Genomic DNA, 7370 nt, shown 5'->3' with positions numbered 1-7370 from the left:
AAATGGGGTTTTTCCTATTTTTCCCCTTTTCCCAATGAGAGGGGAGGGTTTTGGTGGGCTGGGTTCTATTTTTGCCTTTGCCTAAGGGCAAAGAGCTCCATGAACATCATTTTTCACTCAACTTCCTTTGCCTGCTTATCTACACTGGCTATTACTCTCCTTGGCTACAGCAATATTACCAATAAAATAAACATGTCAAAATTCAGAAGCACAAACAAGTTCATCTGTGACACTAATTTTGCCTGGCAAATAATTCTCCTTGTTTCTCTAAGGGCTTCAATTTCTTGTGGATTCAAAGCAAATTCATCTTAAATTTGATGCCTCAGTCTTATTTTTCTTTCCCAATCTCATTAGAGTAAAAATAGCAAGGATATCCATATGATTAAAGACTTCATGTGCAAGAAAGCAATCTGGTCATAGTGCTCCTTAGCTTTATGTACTTCTTTCTATTTGACAACATTAATTTGCCATCTGTCAGCTCAGTTACAGAGTTTACTTGCTGCTTGCCTGGCGTTCACCTCCCCCTTTTTCGTTGTCAGCTGTTTTTAATAGTTTGGCCTCCTTGAGTGGGCCACTTATGCAGATTTGAAACAGGAGAAATCCTAAAAAGTGACCAGATGGGAGCCCACTTTGTACTCCCCAGGCTGGCATAGCCATGCACAGACCTCCTCCCCCTCCTAGGCACCCCCAGCACTTAAAAAAATCCGATTTTTCCATACCTCCATAGCACCTTCCATCTGGGCAGCTCCAGATCATCACACCATGGACACAGACAGATGAACCTGGCTGAGATTTCCTGGGAGCTGCATTCAGCCCTGAACGTGCAAGCAGATAAAAGGTAAAACCTGAACACTCTTCCTTTGGTTGGAAGAGCCCTGGTTTTTGGGGACAGAGCATCTGGGACAAGGGACTGACATGGGAGGTGAGGCTGGCTGTCACACTGACAGGATTCCATCTTGGGATCTTTTTCCAGATCCCAAATATTTAAACCTCCAAAACTCATATATGAAGTTCAGAGTTATTCTTATGAGAAGAGATCCATCAGATCCATCTTATATATCTGAAATCCCACCCATTTATTTGAATATGCAGGGAAAAAAAAATCTGTCCATTTTTTTCCCCATGTCATTTTTCTGCCAGCTGAGGAGATTCAGGATCCTCATGGGCACTGAAGTGAACTTTTCTCCTGAGCCAAGCCAACATGAGGAGTGATTATTTCTTCATTCTAAAGGAAGAGCAGAGCTGTGCCCTGGCCAGGGCTCCATGGGAAGCTCCTACTTCTCCCCCTGACTTGGGAGAGGGGAGCTGCACCTGGAAGGGTTTTCATGCTCAGGAGCAGTGAAATCACCTGCAAGGACCTGAATTTAAAAATTTGTGTTAGCATGAGAATTCCTCAGTTTGCTTTGCTCGTGTCTCATTCCAGGAAAAGTCACATTTTCAGGGCTCCTGGCTGGTTTGCACTGGGGGTTTGCTGGTTGCCTTTCCAAAATCTCATTTTTAAGCGATTAGAGAAAAAGGTAAAAACTCAACTGAGAAGCCAGCAGCAGCTGCAGAACAGCACCTCAGGTCTGGAGAGTTTCAACAGAAAGGGCCGGGGTTTGTGGTCACACCATACAGGGGGGACACGAGGGGTGGCAGGTGCTGCTCTGGGGGACCCTCACCTGCCCTGAGCCCCTGCTGAGACCAGCCCAGCAATCCTGGACAGGGCTGGGCAGGGGCTGACCTGGAGAGCACCTGGAGCCCAGGTGGGAGTGTTTGTGCTGTTTGGATCCACAGCTGGGGCAGATCCTGTGCAGGAATCCTGAGCAGAGCTGGGGACAGGGGGTGACCCTGCCTGGCCAGGCTGCTCAGGGACAGTCACCACCAGCAATTCAGGCACAGAACCTGACAACCCTTCACATCGGGGCTGGTGCTCCCAGCAAAGGGAAGCTGGAGGAGCCCTGACTCTGTTTCCCAGCCCTGAGAGCCCCAGCCCAGCTCGAGCAGCCAGGGGATCCCCCCAGGAAGGGAAATGTGGCTGAGCCTGAGCCCTGCTGGCCCAGTGGGAGCCCAGCCAGATGTGTGCTGGCCCTGGGGCTGGAGCAGCCCTGTAATTCAGAACAGGCTCCAGGCTGCTCTCATTTACTGCTCAGCCCCTCCAGACAGAGTTCAAAGGCTGCCCCGAGCAGGGGTGGCCACTGGCCAGCCCAGGCCAGCACCTGGCCACACCCGACCCTCCCGAGCCTGTCGTGCACCAAGAGGGCTGCTGGCCACCTGACAGCTCTACCTGGCTACCAGAGGTCCCTCCACTTCCTGCAGGTACCTGGCAAGCCCTGTGTGCACCACCCCTCTGCAAGGCACAGGTACACCCAGACCGATGCAGGGTGCAGCCCACAGAGATTCCCCACCAGGTGTGATGGGGACAAAGCTCATCCCATCCCTGCCTGCCAAAAACACCACTCAAACTTGGTACCAAAGGCAGCATTTCACAGTTCTGAAATGGAATCCCTGCTCCAAGCATTTCCAGCATCATTTGGATTCAGGTATCCAAATATTTCAGAGCATATTTCTCTTGGGCTCCATTGGCCAAACCCTGCCTTGTGGAGCCAGTGTGCTGGTACAGATGACAGAAATTATCATGGCAAAACAAATCCCTCAGTGTTTTGACCCAAACAGAAATACTGGAGAAAAAAGAACATCAACATGATGCTGTTGGCAAAAGGTGGCTGAAATGTTCAGTTTAAGGGTGCTGATCCATTTTTATTTGTAATAAAGCCTGGCAGCTTTCAGGACACGCTGTCTACAGAGACTGCATTCCTTCTAGAAGCTCATTCACTTGCACAGGGTTTAGTGAAGCAGCCAGGCCGCCTCCTCCTCCTCCTCCTCCTCCTCCTCCTCCTCCTCTCTGGGAGGACTCATTAGCTGCAGGAGCTCCGTGTGCACGGGGGGTGTGTGTGAGGTATTGGTAATTACCAACACCTCCGAAATAAATCACCAGCTCCAGCTGATAGCACTGCAAACCTGGAATGGATCCTCGTTCTGGGCTGGGAGAGGGTCTTCAGCAACACTCCATAAACTACAAAGAAAAGAAAAGGAAATTGACTTTAAAAGCAACATTTTAATAATGCCGAGGTGTTGACAAAGCCCTCAGAGAGCCAAGGAGCTCCATGGCACAGGATGGGCTCAGTGCTGGGGGCTTTGCTGGGGCCAGCAGCTCACGGGCTCAGGGCCTGCTGCTGTCCCTGGTGCCTGGGGGAGATGCTGGGCTGCAAAGAGGCTGCAGGGCTCTGTGAACTGGTGTAAACTGGGACGGGCTGTGGCACTGAGTGGCCAAGAGCTCTGAGCCCTAAAATGTGCAGAGTGCAGTAAAAGACATCAGCAGTGTCCCACATGGTGAGCACCCCAGGGACAGCACAGGGCACCCTCTGTGAGCTCTGAGCACCCCAGGGACAGCACAGGACACCCCCAGAGCTCTGAGCACCCCAGGGACAGCACAGGACACCCCCAGAGCTCTGAGCACCCCAGGGACAGCACAGGACACCCTCCAGCAGCCACACCTCCTGGACCCACTTTGTTTCACCTACAGGGACAGAAGAACTGCACTTACACATACTTTGGTCATGCCCTGCAATTTCAATCCATCAAAAGGGAAATGAAAACCCTCTAAGAAAGGGAGTCCTACAGACCTGGCTGTGCTGGGTCAGTGCAGAGCGAGGTGCAGGCAGGAGAGAGGCAGCAGAGTCCAGCAGTGCTGCTGTGCCCTGCTCCTCCCTGCTGCCTCCACTCCCCTCGTGTCCCTCTCGGTTTCCTCTCCTCAAACTCTTCGAGGCTTCTCTTGCACCCTGCTTTGTTTTCAGATGTGCCATAGAAATGCACGTGCTGGGAATGCTGTGCTTGAGACACGGGATTGCAAACATTGTGGAAATAACTCGGCTTTTGTTTTTCTTTTCCCTCCCCTTTTCCCTTTCCATAAACCAACTTTTCCACTTGTCCAGTATGGTGGCACTTAGAGCTTGCTTGTCCTGTCCATAGAAACAAGGGCTGGAGGGGTCACAGAAATGCTCAGGGAAATGAGCAGAGGCTGCAGGCAGCTCCCAGCCAGGGCTCCAGCAGCTGATTCCATGTGCAAGGAGCTGCACATGCCCTGACCCCGCTGGCACTGCCTCACCCCCCGTGTGCTTCATGGGCATTGCTGGGGAAGGTGTCAGCTACTGGTGAGTGCAGCCATGCAGGGATGGGCTCACAGGATGGTTTGGGTTGGGAGGGATCCTAAATCCCATCCCATCCACCCCTGCCATGGCAGGGACACCTCCCACTGTCCCAGGGTATCCCAAACCCCAGTGTCCAACCTGGCCTTGGGCACTGCCAGGGATCCAGGGCACCCTGTGCCAGCCCTGCCCACCCTGCCAGGGAACAATTCCTGCCCCAAATCCCATCCAGCCCTGCCATTCCCTGTGTCCTGTCCCTCCACCCTTGTCCCCAGTCCCTCTCCAGCTCTTCTGGAGCCCCTCTGGGCACTGCAAGGGGCTCTGAGCTCTCCCCAGAGTCCTCCCTTCTCTCCCAGCCTGGCTCCAGAGCTGATGGCTCCAGTTGCTCTCCATTTTTTCACTCTTCATCAATGTCCTGGGGACATCTCGATGCTGTTCCTGCAGTGCTTTGGACACTGATGGCTGTTCCAAAACTCTTCCCAAAAGCAGAATAACACCAGGGTGATTTGAGCTCCTTTTCTCTGGCCCGTTGCAAAGTGCCTGGGGAAGTGCTGTTGTAGGCAGATCATAATTAATAATTAGCATTATTTATAGTGGGGCCTGCAGAACAGAATTGAAAGTGTCATCAGATTTTACATCCAAAATGTTGTCTCTGTCAGTCCTTTCTAATTCCCAGGCATTGCTGTGGGAAGATACAATTGCACATGTGAATACTTTCCCATGCCTCCTCTCCATGTGCCTATTTCCATGTGTAAAGCATCTGGGAATGCTCCTAGGGCCTCGTTGGAAATGCAGTGTGTGTGTGTAAATTGTTGCTTGTCTACATCTGTGTATCTAATTGCATGTGAAAATCACTACTTGAGTTGCATCAATGAAATACAACTTTTTGAAAATACAGCTTGCATGTGTTTCTCATTCATTTTAGTGAGGCACAAGATGATCCAGTTGAAAAACAGTAGCTAAGACCAGATGTTCTTCTGCTCCTACAGCGTGAGAGAAGCAGCTCAGCCTTAAGAAACTCAAAGCTGCTCAGCTTATGATACTTGCAGTATCATGGGAGAGAAAGATCATCTCCTGCAGTGGCCTCCCTTCCCCAGGACCCACTGCCAAGGGAAAATGGCAGGAGTTCACCTTGGCTGCCAGGAATTGAGAATCAAGCCCCAGAGATTCTCCAAGTGCTGATGAGCAATGGCTGCAGAGGTGCTGTGGTCATTTGGAGGGGTTGGAGGCAACCAGGGGACCCTCCTGGGGACACTGCTGGCCAGTAAAGACTGGACATATGGCAAAGGTTTAATAAAATATATGATGGGAAGAGTAACTTACACAGCTTTGCCAAAATGTCATTTTTAAACTATGTGCCTAATTTCTAAACAATTGAGTTTTAAAGATTTAGTAACTCCTTGAATTTTTCCACAGCTCTGCTGCTACTGTGGTCATATTTCCAAATTCAATGTACCTCTTACTCCTCCACTTAAAACATTCACTTTTCATTTAGACCTGCAGGAAAAACAAAATCTGGATGACTTTCAAATTATTGGCCAAGCTCAAGAGACATCCCAGCCCTTTATGGGGTGCAGATAAAAGAGCTCAGAGTCCCTGCTCTGCCAGGAAAAATGTTCACTTTCTGTGAAATGCATTAAGAAATCAAATGAAGCGCTTATTAAACTTTTAGATGCAAGCATCTGTGAATTGGACAAGGCAGTGTGTCTGTGTCAGAGCCCTGAGATGAGATGGAGCCTGTCATAAACTGCTGCTGGATGCAGAAATGAGGCTCCCTGAGCCCTCCCCAGCTCAGAGGATGGAAGAGGAGCTGAAAGCACTCTTTGTGAGGATCAGCTCCAAACCCTCCTCTTTATTTTCCAGCTTGCTGAGGATGATATCAAAGTATTTGATATCTTGGAGCCTCCATCCCGGGCCTGGCTTGTGGCCATAGCTGGCAGTGATTGTACCTGTCCTGACCCTGATTTCTCAGTGCCCTGACCTGCACATGTCCTGCTGATGAGGGAGCCCAAGTGAAAGAATCTGCTCCACACTCTCTTCCAAACCCCTCAATAAACCCACTCTGGGTGCTCTCTTCCAGGACACATGAACCCAATCCCTCACTTTCCAAAGCAGCACTGGATATCCCATGGCAATTCCCAAGGATCAGCTCTCCTGAGTTTTTATATTTGTGTTGGAGCTGGCAGAGCTGCTCCTGCCCACTGCTGGAAGTGCAGAGCACCCAGGCAGGGAGGGTGTAACACAATTCTCCTTCAGACAGCCCCAGGCTGTCCAGGGAGCTCAGGCCATGTCTCTGCTTATCAACCCCTAAAATTGACTTTTTTTACTGCTGAAAACTCACGAGCAGCTGGGGCTTGCAGAGCCCCCTGAGCTCCAGCAGCTACAGAAACCTTCCCACTTCTCACTGCTAAACTGCATTTGGTCTGTAGATGGAGGCAGGACAGGATCTCAGGTTATAAATGTAAATATGTGAATGGGGCTGCTGCAATAAGGGCGGGTGTGACCCCAGGTTAGCACCCAAAGATGCAGCAGAAATCTGCCAAATTCCCTGGGAGCTCAGTGAGAAAAGCAGTTTGTACTTTTGCCTTGTTTAGACAAACACAAAACATGCACAGCTTAAATGATTGGAAAAACAAATATCTCTCTTTGTTTTGTTTCCTAAATGACCCTATTAAATAATGAGTAAAGATTTATGTTCGTATGGTTTGTCCTCAAAGTACCAGACTGAGAGACCACTTACCCTGGAATATGCTTAGGATACTGCCTGCTTTATTCTTCCTTTCTCCTGGCAAGGTCATATCCAGCATACTAATAAATTCTGTTCTAATTACAACTTCAACAGAGGATTTGAAATATTTGGAAACCTTACCTGCACATTTGGGATATATATTTTTGCTCCTGTATTGCCTCACCTCATGTACTGGCAGTGGGACTTTGAAGGGGTAAGATATTAAAATTTTTGGTTAGACCAGCAGGGATTTCAGGCCCTAAACCATCAGAGATCAGGCTGCTGCACTGACTGCATCCAGACTCCTTCACCTGCAGGGCCACTGGAGCTCCTGGCTCTGTCCTCACCTGGAGCACTCTGGTGTTCCCATGTTTTGCCTTGCATTTCTTTTCCCAGCTTGATGTGGCAGCTCAGGTGATCTGAAATCATCTTTAAACGTCCTGGGACATTTTAGA

Source organism: Sturnus vulgaris, chromosome 15 (assembly GCF_052056855.1).
Source record: "Sturnus vulgaris isolate bStuVul1 chromosome 15, bStuVul1.hap1, whole genome shotgun sequence".
Lineage (NCBI taxonomy): Eukaryota > Metazoa > Chordata > Aves > Passeriformes > Sturnidae > Sturnus > Sturnus vulgaris.
Note: the sequence above shows the minus strand (reverse complement) of the source record.